General features: G+C 45.4%; 1 protein-coding gene across 4 annotated transcripts in view; it reads left to right on the top strand.

Annotated features, from left to right (window-relative positions):
- The window catches only part of LOC126458199 (NAD kinase-like), a 517930-nt gene that overhangs the window by 342446 nt on the left and 156622 nt on the right, over positions 1 to 18862 (top strand). The gene's annotated exons all lie outside the window — the stretch shown is intronic.

Genomic DNA, 18862 nt, shown 5'->3' with positions numbered 1-18862 from the left:
TAACTGCAACCAGTCACTTGTGAACTGTTTATTTTCATAAAATAAGTTCTCGAGTCTTTTCAGCCCATCTTCATGGCTCATCTTCAGGTGAGACGTGCAAAAGTTACGTATTTGTTTTTGTAGCGTGACACTGGGTACTCTCTTGCAACAGTATGGGAGACATTCGGAAGTGTTGCTTTCAAGCAGCGTCAGAATAGCACACAGTCTTCTGCAACACGTTTCAAGTTTCGTCCTCAGGTGGGTAACGATGCTTGGAAGGGACTTCTAAGCTCTCTGATCCATCAGTACTCTGTTCTCTCTGGTAAAAAAAACTCTGAATCATGTAGGTATGTTTTGAGAGTATCAATTACCTACCGGCGTAGAAATTTCTTTTGATTTTGCGGCGCAGTTTAGGTTACAAAGGGAAAGAGAAAATCTCGAAGGTGAGTTATTATACAAATCAGTTAGCGAATTCTTACCTGAAATTTGTAGAAATGCTCCTTTTACGAAGAATGATGCTTACAAGTAACATACTGTATTTTCAAAAAATAAATGTTATAAAGCCCAAATGCGTCTAAAATTGTTCGTATAATTTAAGCAAACTAAAAATTTTTCTTCACAATATTTCTGTTCGAACCCAGTAAAGGATTAATATCCAGCTGTCTTTTGCACTGGCTATCGGCCGCAGAATTGAGTACTACAAAGACTGAGTGTTACTATAAGAGCGCTGTCATCTAGCATCTGGTGTAGAAGTTGTACAGCAAATGCTGGATGCTGGCTAGCTTTAAAAGGATCGAAAACTAGCTAATGGAAATGAACAAATATTTCACAAGTGACCTGCCGCAGTTACGAGATGTGGCTGTAAAATAACGGGGCTGTTGTATATTATTTGTAAAACACAAATATTTAGTTACTGTCACTCTCGATGTACTCTCCTCCTCCTATCCCTACAACGCTCCATGCGAATTTACCACTGATGGAAACGGTACTGGAAGTGCGCCATCTTCAGGCCTTCGATGGCGCTTTTAAGCACCGAAACTGGTTGCTACACAATATATAAGATCATAAGGACGGCTGTAGCCGTTTCATTTTCTTAAAATAGTGAACGGCCGTGGTCTTCAAGACCTCCAGTCAAAAGGATGTAGATACAAAAACAGCACTGGAAGTCTTCCCCTGTGAGCTCCTTGAAGACGCGTGCCGCATTTTCTTTCATTGCTTCAACAGACTGAAATCTCGTTCTTTTTAGTTCAGTTTTGACCTTGGCGAATAGGTAGAAGTCACATGGCACTAGGTCAGGATAACGAGGTGGGTGGTCAAACACTGGGATGATGTACTTGGCTAGAAACCTGTCAACAGACAATGGGATATGATCCGGTGCGTTGTCTTGGTGAAGAATCCATAACTTGGTCGTCCACAGTGTGGGTCGATTTTTTATCTTATTTTCTCACAGAATTGAGCAAGAACCTCTAGGTAGTAACGTTGATTAATAGTTTGAGCTTCAGAAACCCAGTGAATGTACACAATTCCGTAAAAACATTTTTTCGCTCTCGGTGAAGTTGAGCCCTTCCATTGCATGGATTGGCTCTTACTTTCTGGAAAATAGTGAAAAACTAAGCTCCGCCATCTGTCATCTTTCGTTCCAAGAAAAAAGGATCATTTTCAGTGCCATTCAGTGTCAATACAAAGACTTTCACGAACTTCTTTTTGTTCGATCGTGAGAATTTCGGCACCAGTTTTGCATACTTTTTTCTCTTGTGAAACTAATATTTAAAATTTGCCTTACGCATTCTTTGTCAATTCCAACAGTTTCAGTAATCCGTCGCATATTCAACTGACGGTCAGATGGAATCAGAGGACCTGCTTTTTGGATATTTTGACCCGGTTTTTATCTTGAAGGGCGTCCCGGCGTGAGTCGTCTTCAAAATCTTCTCGGCCATCTTGGAAACGTTAGAACCACTCAAAAACACGGGTACCTGATAATTAATCTTTGCCTTACTTTTATTTTAGTAATAGATATGTGGTTGCAATTTTTCCAAGTTTCATGGGAAACTTCATGACAATTCGTTGCTCTGTTATTACACTTACAAATTTTTTCTGGCAAAACGAAATAACAGCTGTTATACAAAAGAAGGCCACGACGACGTTGATTCGTCTATAGACACCAGAGATGCTGTATTCGACTGAGAAGGATTCACGCTTCACAGCTACAGGTCGTTCACCTTTTGCCCATGCGTACTTACTCTGTGGCAGCGTCAGTTCATTTTAGAGCCACATCTCCTATCTGTGTCTTAAATGTCGCCGTTCTCAATATCCAGTTGCTCAAGGCCTTTCCTGACTAGTGTTGTCCACTTGGCGTTAGTCGCTATGCCATAGAAGCCACATTGAAGATCCTTTATGTGACTGTGTGACTGTAGAAGATTAATCTCCTCTTTCTCATTGTTCCTGTAATGCAGTGTAGATATTGACAGCGCTTCTTGTTGGATCTGATGCTAAATGTGGCATCATCTTTGATGGGGGCCTTAATTTTCTCAGACTCATTCTATAATTTTGTTTTAGTTTCCTGAGCTGTTTGTTTCCGACGATGTTCAAGCATTCTGACGCATTGAGCATTGCAGGTCTCAGTAGGGTGTTGGCGGCGTCTGAGGTTTAGGTTGAGGGAGAGTTCTTAGAGAGATGTTAGGGTTTCTGCAATGTGCTGCACACATTGCGTTTTTTGTTTATCTAATTACTTCTGGTGTAGATAAAAGTTGCAGTGCTGCCATATTGACAGGAACCATAGTTAGCCTTTTCGGGCAATGAAAATCCTGATCTGTGAGTGAAATACACAGAATCGATTACGTCCTTTCTTCACTGTCACACTGTGACATTTATGCCCAAGGCAGCGATACATTCGTGCGTCTCATTCTGTCTCGTCGCTTTCATCCACTGGTTGTCTCGGGACTTTTACTTAGATGACTCCTTCATTAACGTATTATTTAAGGAAACAGTAATATGTGTATTTCGAAAAAGGTTTGACTTTGAAAACCTCGTCATTAAAAGACTTCAACAAAAACTGTATGGTGAACATGTTGATCCGTGTGCCGCACTTCGACAGGTTGCGCAAAGTGCTGTTTGTCACCTGAAGGTCGCTCCCTAGCGTTGGTTGCGTTATTACGTTGCTGGTTCGACGACGGTAGTCTTCCGACAGCGGTCCAAGGCCGACTTGGTACATGCCTGGGTACGTACAAGAAAGCACGGTACGTAGGCAGGCAATCAGTAGCGCCTGAAGACAAATTCGCAAACCGTTCACACCCATCGTTTTCAAAACTAACTCTTGCAGGTCATCCTAGCAGAGTAGATCTTTTTATTTAGGGCCTATGTGGTTAAAAATATCGGGATGAGGGGGATGAGCTAGAGTACTTCGTGATGGTCCAGAATTCCGTCTGTTGTTTTCTGAATCATCGAGTCTACATGAGGTTAACGAATCGTTGTTCGCAATGGTACGTATCACGTTGTAGCAGCAACAGCGTAGCTGCTTAGAGCACCAATGAAAAGTATAGTTCACAAGAAAAAAGGGTGGGGAGAGAGAGAGAGAGATTGAGAGAGATTGAGAGAGAAGAAATGAAAAGAGTAATAGTAAAATAGTAAATAACTAAATTACAAACTTCTATATAAGCTACACGGGTGGTAAACAGACCAGCTAATGATAATTTTCTATCATACTGAAACAGTTCATGGTATCATTTGTGTTTCTTGAGAATGAAAAATGCAATAAAAGGTCGCTTTTTACCTTTCTAACTTTTGCCTTGTGTAGGTAAAATAAAACCAACATGGATTCCGTAAACAGAGATCATGCGAAACACAGCTCGTTCTGTTCCTCCATTAAAACCAGAGCCCCGTATACAGTAATGTTACCACAAGTACCCTCCGCCACAAAACTAAAGTGGCTTGTAGAATGTACAGGGTATTTGGAAATTCCCGTTACAGACTTTTGGGACTTGTAGAGGAGAGAGAGTACATAATATTTTGAATAGGATCCCATGTCCGGAAACGTACCATTTTCATTCTACGGCGGTTTCAATTCTGATGTCTACGCGTTCGCTTCGACTGAGGGATAGAGAAAAGTCTCAGAGTTGCATGTACTTGTATGCAATAGGTTGGACGGGGTGACGCACACTGCCTCAGATCACCTGGTCTCGCTTAACGTCTGCCCTGCTGTGGGACCCAGAGACAGAGGGAGATACGCTGTCACGAGTTCTGGCCTCTGAAGAGACATACCAGCTGGGATGGAGAGGGTGCACCAGGACATGCTTCGTAGGTACAGAGTCTGTAACAACGTTGGCGGTCGCCACATCGAGCCGCTGTTGTAACGCATCGCTGCTGTTCTGTACGTAAAGTGTGCTGGGCTTTTCTTTTTTTTTTAAAAAAAAAAAAACATAAACACATAATGTTGAATGTATTAATACAAACAGAAGTGCTTAAATCGTAAACTGATGTTTCGTTAAGTTTCCTTTCGAATTGTTATCTAATAATTGTACTGCCTCGTGCCTTATTAATTCCTCGAGCAAAAGTGGATGACTTAAACACCTGAACTGAAGCAGTAGTAGAACGGAAGTGATAGATCTTACACAGGTCATAGCAGTGCCACGAAAATGTAGAGAGGCGAACGCGTGGGAGTAATTGCAGCTACACTACTTTCGTAATCCACGGTGGAAAGAAAGCAAAAAATGAGGAATCAGGAATTTTGGATGCTTCCGGAAACTTGACCCTTTAACTGCTGCTGGAAAGCAACCTTTTCCAGAAGTTCACAAGAATACCGAAGCGCGAGTTTGAATACCTCGTAGGTAAGACCGATACAGTTATGAGAGACTGTCCTAACAGACAGACGATCGCTCACCTGCATCTTTTTCGCTACCAGCGTTTTATGGAGGAGTTTGGTGTCTGAATGTGAAAGTTCACTTCTCATTATGCCTTTTGGTACCATAAGTTGATAACGCCTTGGTGAAAAACTAAAATAATGTATTAGGTAAGTTTTAAGCAACGCTGAAAAGTTATTTTTAATTCAGTAAATCATTCTTATTTTACCTTATTAGCTTAAAAAGTTCAATAGTCAGTTAATCGTAACATCTCCGGTTTAATACGGCAATACTACAAGTCTTATTCCTTCTTTCTCCCCCCTGCGGTTTCGGGGGTAAGAATAGGCCGCAGGAGCCTGTCGTAAGAGGCACAACTTAAAGGAGTTTCAACCGTTTCGGCCTTCCATGTGATGGTTCCCCTTGGGGTTTGACCTCCATTTTTTCAAAATTCTACAGAAGTACGAGCCTTTTGGGGAAGGACGCCTTATGTGGTGTACCACTGGTCCTCAGTGCACTAAGACCTTGGCACTCAGCATTGTAACGGCGTTGTAACCATACCCACTATTCCTCAAATTGGGCCTAAACGCCTGATGGATTGTACAAGTTACGCCCATAGTGCGTCTCCATCTGCACCTACGATCATGATGGACTTTCCATGGTACCCGAAATCCAGCACGGTAGCCAGCCCGTTGTGGTGGGGTCGTCATGTACCCCTCTAGGTTGTAGCCCCCTGACAACACAGGGATCGTACTGCCGATACCTGAGCTGCACCCTCCCCACGTCGGCCAAGGAGTAGATGCCCGTCTCCTTGGGGCATCAGGACTCCCGGCAACAGTCATCCTGCCAGGTGGCCCTTGCTGAGGCTGGGTGGCGCCCGTGGTGAGAGCCCCTGGTCGGAGTGGGTGGTATCGGGGCGGACGTTTCGCAGATGAAACGTCAACATGTATCAGGTCGCTCTGCGGCCGAGTCTTTTAAAAAGAGAGGTACTGTCTCTGGTTCTGGTTCTCCTGCCCTTTCCCCCTTGGCCACTCCCTGGGAGGAAGGACAGGGCCGCCAGCTTGGGGCGAAGTACTTCCCCTGCTATTTGGTCTGTTCTCGAACCGATGGGGGGACGTTCGCCACCTCCAAGCCCATGTTCTTTGTTCAGCACATCGAGGACATCTTCGGGGAAATCGAGGCTCTCAGTAAAATGCGTTCGGGGTCCGTTCTTATAAAGACCACCTCCGCCACACAGTCGGCGGTGCTCCAGGCGTGCGACCGACTAGGGGACATCCCAGTGTCCATTGTCCCGCATCTGGCACTGAATAGGACGCAGGGGGTTATTTTTCATCGGGACCTGCTGCTGCAATCTGATGAGGAGCTCAGGGCCAACCTGGAGCGCCGAGGCGTGCATTTCGTCCGGCGAGTCCAGCGCGGCCCCAAAGACCGTCGCATCGACACCGGGGCCTTTATCCTCGCCTTCGAGGGGGACGTTCTCCCGGAGAACGTAAAGGTGATGTGCTACCGGTGCGATGTGCGACCTTACGTCCCGCCTCCTATGCACTGTTTTCGGTGTTTGCGCTTTGGGCACATGTCGTCAGGGTGTGAGGCTGAGCCCCTTTGTGGCGATTGTGGATGTCCTCTTCGTGAGGAACATACATGCACCCCACCACCGCGGTGCGTTAATTGTCCTGGCATCCACTCGCCTAGATCCTTAGACTGCCCCGCGTATCAGAAGGAGATGAAGATTCAAGAACTCAAAACTTTGGATCGTCTCACTTATTCTGAGGCCAGGAAGAAGTATGACCGCCTCCATCCCGTGACTTTGACCACTTCGTTTGCCTCAGTCGTGTCCACTCCTTCCACAGTATCCTCACCCCTATCCTGTCCCCCCTCCACCTCCTCCCCCCATCAGGGGTCTATGCCTCCGCCTCCCAAATCTCTCCCTTCCAAATCCTCCTCCCCCGCGGCCACCGCCCCCTCTGCCCCAGGGGCCACCCTTCCTCCTCCTTCCCCCTCGCCGCCTGAGAAGCGATCCTCTTCTCAGGCGTCTATCGGGGAAACGTTCCGGACCCCAGCTTCCGAGGTCCGGCGTTCCAAAACGGATCCCGCGCGTGAAGACCTTATTCGGGTCCAGCCCACCATCCCTGTGCCTCCTCGGACTTCCAAGAAGGCCTCCAAGAAGAAGTCTCTATCCCCCTCTCCACCCCGGCGCGTTTCGTCTGACGCTCCATCCGTGAGTCGCTGCTCCCGGCTGTCCTCCGTTTCGCTGGGACGCTCTGCTGCCAGGCGCTCAGCTGGCCTCTCGTCGGCAAATGATGCTGCCCCTCCTACACAACCCGGGACAGCGGCCGCAGCTGGCGACGACTCGATGGAACAGGATCCGTCTCCCGCCGGTTGTAGCGTTGTTCCCTCGAAACCTGGCCCTCCGCGGCCGTCGAGGTTACCAGCTCTTCCCCCGTCTCGTTCCCCCTCTTTTTTTGACTAGCAATGGCCTTGTTACATTGGAACATAAGAGGTATTCGATCTAATCGGGAGGAATTACAACTGCTCCTCCACCTGCACTGTCCGCTCGTCCTTGGTCTCCAGGAAACCAAGTTGCGCCAAACTGACCGTATTGCCTTTACCCACTATACCTCGGAGCGGTATGACGTCACCCCTGTGGACGGTATCCCAGCTCATGGTAGGGTCATGTTGCTCGTTCGGGACGATGTCTATTACCATCCTATCCCACTGACCACCCAACTCCCAGCAATAGCTGTCCGTATTACTCTTTCTGCTTTTACTTTTTCAGTTTGTACCATCTACACTCCATCGTCATCCGCAGTTAGTCGGGCTGACATGATGCACCTGATTGTTCAGCTTCCTCCGCCGTTTTTATTGTTTGGCGACTTCAATGCCCATCATCCCCTTTGGGGCTCTCCTGCATCCTGTCAAAGAGGCTCCCTCTTGGCGGATGTCTTCAACCATCTCAATCTTGTCTGCCTCAATACTGGCGCCCCGACTTTCCTCTCCGACTCTACTCATACCTACTCCCACTTGGACCTCTCGATCTGTTCTACCACTCTTGCCCGTCGGTTCGAGTGGTATGTCGTTTCTGACACCTATTCGAGCGACCACTTCCCCTGTGTCGTTCGTCTCCTGCACCACATCCCATCCCCATGTCATTCGAGCTGGAACATACCGAAAGCTGACTGGGGACTTTACTCCTCCCTGGCGACCTTTCCGGACCACGATTTTCTCAGTTGTGACAGTCAGGTCGAATACCTCACGGCTGTTATCGTCAATGCTGCCGAACGTTCCATTCCTCATACTACCTCTTCTTCACGTCGCATTTCCGTCCCTTGGTGGAATGAGGCTTGTAGAGACGCTATCCGTGCTCGACGACGTGCTTTACGCACCTTTCGCCTCCATCCTACGTTGGCGAATTGTAATGCATACAAACGACTCCGAGCGCAATGCCGTAGAGTCATCAAAGACAGCAAAAAGCTTGTTGGGCCTTTTTCACCAGCTCCTTTAACAGTTTTGCTCCCTCTTCTGTCGTTTGGGGTGGCCTGCGCCGGCTATCGGTCATTAAGGCCCACTCCTTGGTACCTGGCCTGACCTCAGGTAATGAGGTCCTTGTTGATCCTGTGGCTGTCTCCAACGCCTTCGGCCGCTTTTTCGCGGAGGTTTCAAGCTCCGCCCATTACCACCCTGCCTTCCTTCCCAGGAAAGAGGCAGAAGAGGCTCGGCGACCTTCCTTCCACTCGCTGAATCTGGAAACTTATAATGCCCCCTTTACTATGCGGGAACTCGAACGTGCACTTGCACTGTCCCGGTCCTCTGCTCCAGGGCCAGATGCCATTCACGTTCAGATGCTGGCACACCTTTCTCCGGCGGGCAAAAGCTTCCTTCTTCGTACCTACAATCGCGTCTGGACCGAAGGTCAGGTCCCCATGTGTTGGCGTGACGTCGTCGTCGTTCCTATACCCAAACCCGGGAAGGATACACCTTCCTTCTAGTTACCGCCCCATTTCTCTTACAAGCTGTGTCTGTAAGGTGATGGAGCGCATGGTTAATGCTCGGTTAGTCTGGATTCTTGAATCTCGACGGCTACTTACCAATGTCCAATGCGGCTTTCGTCGCCGCCGCTCCACTGTTGACCACCTTGTGACCTTGTCGACATTCATCATGAACAACTTTTTGCGAAGGCGCCAAACGGTAGCCGTGTTCTTAGATTTGGAGAAAGCTTATGATACGTGTTGGAGAGGAGGTATCCTCCGCACTATGCACAGGTGGGGCCTACGCGGTCGCCTGCCCCTTTTTATTGATTCCTTTTTAACGAATCGAAAGTTTAGGGCACATGCGGGTTCCGTATTGTCCGACGTCTTCCTCCAGGAGAACGGAGTGCCTCAGGGCTCCGTCTTGAGCGTAGCCCTTTTTGCCATCGTGATCAATCCAATTATGGATTGCATTCCACCTCAGGCTCTCTCTTTGTCGATGACTTCGCGATCTACTGCAGTGCCCAGCGAACATGCCTCCTGGAGCGCTGCCTTCAGCATTGTCTAGACAGCCTCTACTCATGGAGCGTGGCAAATGGCTTCCGGTTCTCTGAAGAGAAGACGGTTTGTATCAACTTTTGGCGATATAAAGCGTTCGTTCCGCCATCCTTACATCTCGGTCCCGTTGTTCTCCCATTCGTGGAAACAACTAAGTTTCTAGGGCTCACATTGGACAGGAAACTTTGTTGGTCTCCGCACGTCTCTTATTTGGTGGCCCATTGTACATGTTCCCTTAATGTCCTCAGAGTTCTTAGTGGTTCATCTTGGGGAGCGGATCGCACTGTCCTGCTTCGCTTGTATCGGTCCATAGTCCGATCGAAGCTGGATTATGGGAGCTTCGTCTACTTGTCTGCTCGGCCATTCCTCTTAGGCCGTCTCAGCTCCATCCATCATCGGGGGTTACGTCTTGCGACCAGAGCCTTCTACACTAGTCCCGTCGAGAGTCTTTATGCTGAAGCTGCCGAATTACCATTGACCTACCGGCGCGACGTACTGCTGTGTCAGTATGCCTGCCGGCTGTTGTCAATGCCCGACCACCCCTCTTATCAGTCCTTCTTCGCCGATTCTCTCGACCGTCAGTATGGGTTGTATGTGTCTGCCCTGCTGCCCCCTAGAGTCCGCTTTCGTCGCCTGCTTCGACAATTGGATTTTGCCCTCCCTACCACCTTCAGAGAGGGTGAGAGCCCGACACCACCTTGGCTCCAGGCTCCGGTTCATATTTATCGTTTCCTCAGCTCCCCCCGAAGGAGGGTACTCCAGCTGCAGTGTATTGCTCACGGTTTGTCGAACTTTGTGCTCGACTTGCCGGTCACGCCTTTATTTACACCGATGGCTCCAAAACTGACGATGGTGTCGGCTGTGCCTTTGTCGTCGGGGCCGTCACCTTTAAATACCGGCTCCTCGACCAATGTTCCAGCTTTACGGCCGAGCTTTTTGCTCTCCATCAGACCGTTCAGTATGCCCGCCGCCACCGCCATTCATCGTATGTACTCTGCTCTGATTCACTCAGTGCTCTTCAGAGCCTTGGAGCTCCCTATCCGGTCCATCCCTTGGTGCAACGGATCCAGCAGTCCCTCCATTCTTTCGCTGATAATGGTTCTCCTGTCAGCTTTCTGTGGGTTCCCGGACATGTAGGAGTGCCTGGGAATGAGGCTGCTGATGCTGCAGCCAAGGCTGCAGTCCTCCTGCCTCGGCCAGCCTCCCATTGTGTCCCGTCATCTGACGTTTGTGGGGTTGTTTGTAAGAGGCTTGTGTCGTTGTGGTGGGATGCTTGGTCATCCCTCCAAGGAAACAAGCTCCGGGCAGTAAAAACGCTCCCAACTGCTTGGACAACCTCCTCCCGACCATCTCGGCGAGAAGAGGTCCTTCTGACCAGGTTGTGGATTGGGCATTGCCGGTTTAGCCACCACTACCTGCTCTCCGGTGACCCAGCCCCGCAGTGCCCTTGTGGCCAAGCATTAACTGTGTGCCATGTTTTATTGTCGTGTCCCCGCTTCAGTCAATCTCGTGTTGTCCTGTCCCTGCCATCTACTTTACCGGATATTTTAGCTGATGACGCTCGAGCAGCTGCTCGTGTTCTACGTTTTATAACTTTGACTGGCTTGTCCAAAGACATCTAACTTTTTCACTTATTTTATCTGCATCTTTGTAAGAACTTTCTGGTGCCCCCCCCCCCTCCCCTTGAGTTTTACTAGATTCCATGTGCTCTAACAACTGTGACTGGGCGCTAATGACCTCAGTAGTTGAGCGCCCTTAAACCCCACAAAAAAAAGTCTTATTCCAAAGCCAATTATGTCTACAATGCCTTATAGAGGAACACGGCTTAGCAAATAATACTGAGCCGATCTGAAGGTCATCAAGGAAAGTAGTTATCTGTTCCAAAGGTTAACAACGGAGAAAAGTTTCCACACTGAAAAAGAAGCCATAAGCCAACGAGATGCAAAACGAATCAATCTCTCTCTCTCTCTCTCTCTCTCTCTCTCTCTCTCTCTCTCTCTCACACACACACACACACACACACACACACACACACACACACACACTTACCCAATATCTACCAGTGATCCTTACCATGCACTCTCGGTGGACCACACATTCATAATCTAATTCTCGCCACATTAGACAGGTCAGCAGTATAAATTGCTTAGCGTCCTCCTTTTGCCATATTGTTTAGCGTTTTGACGTTGGAAACTGTCCGCGTAAGAGTGCAGTCTTAAAGATACGGTGACAGTATTTTATGACCACAACAAACCAAGGAACCACTAATAGCAAAAAGACATTTCTCAACGTATCAACTACTGCTAATAAAAAATTTCTGAAAAATATTTTAAAACGATAACCAATTTTTCTCGTTACTTTGGGTATACCAAGATGTTAGGCCATAAAATACTCAGTGCATCTTGTTAGCTCCAAGTCATAAGTAATTCATAAGCACGCGAGGAATCACATTAAAAGTAGATGCACTTGTTAAAATTTCTACAGTACTGGAAATTGGAAATTTGTGGTGAGGTTATGGGACCAAATTACTGAGGTCATCGATCCCTAAGCTTACACACTACTTAATCTAACTTAAACTAACTTACGCTAAGTTCAACCCACACACCCATGCCCGAGGGAGGACTCGAACCTCCGACGGGGGGTGCCGCGCCGGTCGTGACAAGGCGCCCTTAGACCGCGCGGCTAAAATACTGCTAATGACATAGAAGAGATGTTTTGTAGAGCGATAGTTTTTTGGGTACATACGTTTTGCTGGAAGACTGGTCTGATGCAGCAGCCGACTGCAGTGTAACCTGTGCAAGCCTCCTCATTTCGAATATTTATTGCAGCCTACATTCCTCCCCCCTCCCCCCTCCCCTCCCCCCCCCCCCCACACACACACACACATACTTCCCTCCATTACCAAACTGACTAGTCCTTGATGGCCCGCGATGTGTTCTATGAAGTGAACCCTTGTTTTAGTCAAGTTGAACAATAAATGTTCTTTTTCCCAATTCGATTCATTACTCCCCCCCCCCACCCCCAAATGGTTCAAATGGCTCTGAGCACTGTGGTACTTAACTGCTGAGGTCATCAGTCCTCTAGAACTTAGAACTACTTAAACCTAACTAACCTAAGGACATCACACACATCCATGCCCGAGGCAGGATTCGAACCTGCGACCGTAGCGGTCGCACGGTCCCAGACTGTAACGCTTAGAACCGCTCGGCCACTCCGGCCGCCCCCCCTCCCCTAGTTTCGTCATATTTTGACCTAGTCTTCAGCATTCTTCTGTAGCACATGTCAGAAGCTTCTATTCCCTTCTTGTCTGAACTGTTTACAGTCCTTGTACGGATGGTACAAGGCGACACTTCAGGCAAATACTTTCAGAAAAGACTTACTAATACTTAAACCTACATTCGATGCTACCAAATTTCTCTTTTCATAATCTTTTTCTTGCCACTGACAGTCTGGTTTTATACCCTATTATATACTCTCTACTCGTCACTTATTCTGCTCCGCAAATAACGAAACTCATCTATTGTTAGTTTTTCATTTACTAATTAATCCCCTCAAATCATCTGATAGGATTCTATTGCACTGCGTTCATCTTGTCTTACCTTTGTTAATGTTCATCTGCTTAACCTATTTTCAAGACACTAGGCCTAAATGTATCAGGCCTCTGTCTGATCATTAAGGGTTCCTCATGAAGCACAAGAGGTCAATCTGCACTCCAGTGGCGACAGTTTTGTGAATTAACATACCCGTGTAAATGGAACCAAGCATCGTCTCGAAACGGAATGAGGTAAGTATCCATGTGACCGTCATGCAATTATTTTAAAACCCATTCGCAAAACTTAACCTTGAGCGTAGGATCAGCAGGTCGAAGTGCTTGTACTACTGATACTTTTAGGACCTTAGCCCAAGCAGCTTGGCACCTCTTTTTACTGAGGTGTACGATATTTGTGTTTGCTGCGAAAGACGTGCAAAGGACTTTTTAGGGGAATTTTCCAGGCGGTGTGCAATGTCATAGAGACAAGCGTCAGAGAGCACTGTTCGTCGTCGTTTACGCCTCTGGTCTTTCACACTTCCCGTTTCACGAAATTTATTCACTAATTTGTGAACTGCATCACGACTCGGAACTCGAACACCTTTAAACTTCTGTTCAAACAATCTCAGAAAAGTTCGAGCAGACTATGTACGCGCATACGAATAGTATAAACACACGTTGTGTAATTGAATAATTCACTCTTGCCATTGTGGCGTTCGCAAACTTCACTGATACACTCGTGATGTCTGTTTCACTGCTAAGAGTGTCACTGGCCGACAAGGCGCGTATGTCTGTATGGCCTTCAGGCTGTTGTTGTTGTGGTCTTCAGTCCAGAGACTGGTTTGATGCAGCTCCCCATGCTACTCCATCCTGTGCAAGCTTCTTCATCTCCGAGTAACTACTGTAACCTACATCTTTCTGAATCTGCTTAGTGTATATATCTCTTGGTCTACCTCTACGATTTTTACCCTCCACGATTCCTTCCAGTACGAAATTGGTGATCCCTTGATGCCTCAGAACGTGTCCTACCAAGCAGTCCAATCTTTTAGTCAGGTTGTGCCACAATTTCCTCTTCTCCCCAATTCTGTTCAGTACTTCCTCATTAGTTGCGTGGTCTACCCATTTAATCTTCAGCATTCTTCTGTAGCACGGCATTTCGAAAGCTTTTGTTCTCTTCTTGTTTAAACTGGTTATTGTCCTTGTTTCACTTCCATACATCGCTACACTCCATACAAATACTTTCAGAAACTATACTCGATGTTAACAAATTTTTCTTTTTCAGAAACTCTTTCCTTGCCGTAGCCAGTCTACATTTTATATCCTCTCTACTTCGACCATCATCAGTTATTTTGCTCCCCAAATAGCAAAACTCATCTACTACTTTGTCTCATTTCCTAATCTAATTCCCTCAGCATCACCTGACTTCATTCCAGTACATTCCATTATCCGCGTTTTGCTTTTGTTGATGTTCATCTTATATCCTCCTTTCAAGACACTGTTCGTTCCATTCATCTGCTCTTCCGGGTCTTTTGCTGTCTCTGACAAGATTACAATGTCATCAGGAAACCTCAAAGTATTTGTTTCTTCTCCATGCATTTTAATTTCCACTCCAAATTTTTTTTGTTTCCTTTACCGTTAGCTCAATATACAGATTGAGAAAAACATCGAGGATAGAGTACAACCATGTCTCTCTCCCTTCTCAACCACTACTTCCCTTTCATGCCCCTGTACTCTTATACCTGCCATATGGTTTCTGTACAAATTTTAAATAGCCTTTCGCTCCTTGTATTTTACCCCTGCCACCTTCAGAATTTGAAAGAGAGTATTCCAGTCAACGTTGCCAAAAGCTTTCTCCAAGCCTACAAATGCTAGAAACGTAGGTTTGCCCTTCCGTAATCTATATTGTACGAAAACTCGTAGGGTCAATATTGCCTCGCGTGTTCTAACATTTCTACGGAATCCAAACTGATCTTCGCCGAGGTCGGCTTCTACCAGTTTTTCCATTCGTCTGTAAAGAATTCGTGTTAGTATTTTGCAGCTGTGACTTATTAAACTGATAGTTCGGTAATGTTCACATCTGTGAGCACGTGCTTTGTTTGGGATTGGAATTATTGTATTCTTCTCGAAGTGTGAGTGTATTTCGCCTGTCCCATACATCTTGCTCACCAGATGGTAGAGTTTTGTCATGGCTGGCTCTTCCAAGAGTGTCAGTAGATCTGATAGAATGTTGTCTATTCCCGCGGCCTTTTTTCGACTAACACCCACAAAAAAAGCAGCGGGGGCATAGTGCGGTCCCACGGGACCCATTCGAACGGCAGGCGCGGTTTACGTTGCCGGCCTGTAATACCGCCGCTCATCAGGTAAATGGAACACCCTCCTTTGCCGATCTGAGCACAATGAAAACACGGATACGAGCAGCGCTTTTTTCTAAAAAGAAAGTTTGAAGGTACTCCGACATTCGGTATAATGGAGCGAAAATTACTTATTAACTGAAGCATGGGATACCACCCGTCTGCTTTTAGCCACGATGTCATCAACAGGTCGAACTACAAAAAAAAAAAAAAGAAAAAATTGTGTCGGAGTCTTCAGTTGACTTTACTATTGCCAAGTTTTTTGTTTGAAACGAACAACCAGTAATTTTTCTCACCTCACAAAATGCTATTTCTAGTTCCAAACTCTAGCATTCTGGGCGATCATTTATTTTTCTATCATGCACACGTTCGTTCACTGCATTTCACACATAGGTTCAGTGCTCAGGTTTACAGCTTCTCTTTCGTCATCCACTCATGTTGAACTTCCTGGCTTTTCACTCGGACACTAATTAAGGCAGTTTTTGGTTTTTTTAGATGCAAGAGAACAAGAAAACAATGGTTCGTTAGTTTTCTGCTCATCTCTCAACTCCAACTTACAAATGGCAACGAAAGACAGGACACACTGGAAAACATCGCACAACCGATAAGAACGGAACAGCAAAACGGAACAACAAAACAAAGATGGCAATGGATCACGAAGGATCATGGTAGCTAGAGAGCCTGTATACAGAGAGAGAGTGGCCATAGGTGAAGTTGCCCGTGATCGGTTGATTAGCTTTGGCGCCATTTTTCTGCCAAACTTCTCACGCGCTTCCTATGTTCGCCGTGCTTTGAGTTGAACTGAAGTTCAGAGGACTTCTGGAAACGATTAAAAGATATTTGAATTATTGAGAGACTTGTTACGCGTTGTGCATGCATGTTCGAGTTAGTTGTATATCGTTTTTAGCACGTAATTAGCGTTTGCGATCTTAAATACGAGTTGAAATAATGAAGCGTTTTGTGGTGAAGTCGTTAGGCCTACATGTTTGACGTAAACACTTATGGAAAAGGCCATGTGGCTAGCAAATTATTTAAGAGACAAGAAGAGAGAGACGACCAAAATTCCAGGCCATCCTTAAGATATTCAATGCATCGATTGGTTGCAGGCTGCTACTCATTACTAATATATTAAACTTGAAACTTGACATTTCATATTTGTGAGAAACAGAGGTTCCAAATATCTTCTGTACTAGAAACAAGAATATTTTTAATTTGGTAATCTTTGGCAAAATTTGTAACGTCTTGTTGCAGTCTGAAGTGCCCAGTCAGGAAGGAATGAGTAACTCTTGTAATAAAGTTCAGGTACAACTTTCTTAATGGGATATATTATCCGAAATATTTATTTAGTTACGCCAATAAAAATGTTTGGTTCTTTACTTTGCTCAGAGAACTCTGATTTTAAGGTGTCAGTTTTTAAAATATTTTTAGTCACGCAAAACAAGTAGGACTATTACAATTTACTGCATTTTTAAGCTCTTATTTCTTTAACAGTTCGTGCATACTGGTAGTATCACAAGCTTTTCTGAATCTGACAATTGCTGGAAAAGGAAAGTTCTTGTAATTGTTGTGCCATGCTCATTCGACTTTAGAGCGTCAAACTTTATTTCGTTCCGAATCAGAACACTAGGCATTATTTTGGTTTCAGTATTATTGCCTGACTGCTGACGCAGGCAAGTTGTAAGCACGTTTTCCGCAGTTGTCGTGGTTGCTCAAACATTATTCGTAGTGAATAATTGTAGGTACTCTTGAAGACAGTTTTTAATAGGCCTACATACTGTTGGGTAGAAGGGATACGGTAGTTTTCTTGTTACATTTGGTCGTTATTACAGTATCCTACATTTAACATTACCTGATTTTTGTAATCTTTTTCGTTTGTTATCTACGAGAGGTATTACGTATATATGAATGAAAGTCGTAAGCAGTTGTTTACTTGTGACATGCAAAAAGTTTGAAGACGTGGCAAGAAGTACTAATACGTCTCACGCTTTTTGCATGTCACAAGTAAACAACTGCTTGCGACTTTCATTCATCCGACAGGTACTTTAAATCTTTAGCGTTATGCACTTCCGATACAAAACAAATGCTAAACACTATAATTTTTTTATTTACGTTACTTTCATTACAATATATCTAGTAAACGAACTTTGAAGCAGATAAATGAAAGTGACGAATAATTTTTACAGCCACTGTATCAAATTTTCCTGTGCTGTACGTACTAGGCCACTATGAGTATATTATAGCTGTAAAGAAAGGCATTTAACGAATGATTGCTCCATATTGTCTTGTGCTTTTGATTCGGTGAGTGTGTTCTCCACTACTGGCCATTCGAAAGTTCCGCCCGCAGTTTGGCAGAAAAATGGCCGCCGTATCGTCTGGTTGGCCACACTCTCCCTATACAGGCTCTCTAGTGGTAGCTATAAAGTAGAAATATCTCTGGAGTGAGCGTCCTGCGCATGTTGTCAACATTAAACTGGAATTGTCACGTGATCTAGGGACGGCGTCGATTGTTTAACGCCAATTCGCGTCCGCCATCAGGTGACGTCACGTCTCGTCACAAAACACCAAAACGTTCTACAATACCTTTCGAATGGAGGCATTCGCACAGGTCGTCAACGGAACGTCACGTCATTTCACAGTACATCAAGGTTTCTCGGGAAGAAAATTTTGACGGTACCAGTCTGTTAACATCTCAAGTTAACCTATTTTCGCCGCGCTCATTCTCCTTATAATAGTGGATTTTGTACTGTTGTATTTTCATAGTCTTTATTTTATAATAGCACTTTGTTTTAGTGACAAATTGGAGATGTTCCATGAAGACTGGGATATTTTTTCCACTTTCTTACACAACCGAGGTCGTATATCTGAAGGCGAAAAGTTATTTAGGTTTTACGATAACACAAAGTCGCTGACGCCTACAATGTATATGTATAAGAACATAAGTAGACGAAGCAAATTCCACCATATGACATTTTAAGCAAAAAAGTCAGCTTTAATGAAGGGGTCAAATACAGTTGTTTATGACGTTATTAATTACGTAAGAAAAAACATAATGGATAAGTTTAACAGGCCTCATTAATTCGTTTGAAGCTTTCTTTGATGTGTATGAATGTACATATTTTCCCTAGCAAATAATTGTCGATGTTTTGAAACGTTGTCTCACTTCTCAGTAATTTACCAAACATAATTGATCAACAACATAGGTTATAAAGTTTGCTTCGGCCATTGACAAATTTTGTCGTTGTTAGCTCCTCAGTTCTCATAACATTTTGTGCATATTAGGGATGGTGACTCAAAACCCCAATTTCGCAGTTCAGTACTGTGTTAAGCGACTTGACGAGATGTGACGTGAAAGACATTGTACATACATGCTGACGTGAAGCTTCTGTGTCGTCATGCTCATTCATTTTGTTCCTCAAAGCTAAGAGCCCAATTTATTTCAAATATCAGATGTAAACTGCTATGGTGCCTGCAAAACGTCTATACTAAATCCACAGCACTTACGAAGGGAATATGTATTTACTAGCGATATGACAACATTCAAAATTTATAGGATAAATGTCGGACAAATCTACGGCGTCCCGAGATCACGTGACCATTGTGGCAACGTATGTTGACAACACAAAATCAATTTTGCGCTTCTGAATGCTC

The sequence above is a fragment of the Schistocerca serialis genome, chromosome 2, assembly GCF_023864345.2.
Source record: "Schistocerca serialis cubense isolate TAMUIC-IGC-003099 chromosome 2, iqSchSeri2.2, whole genome shotgun sequence".
In the NCBI taxonomy this organism is placed as follows: Eukaryota; Metazoa; Arthropoda; class Insecta; order Orthoptera; family Acrididae; genus Schistocerca; species Schistocerca serialis.
This window is presented reverse-complemented; position numbering and strand designations above follow the sequence as displayed.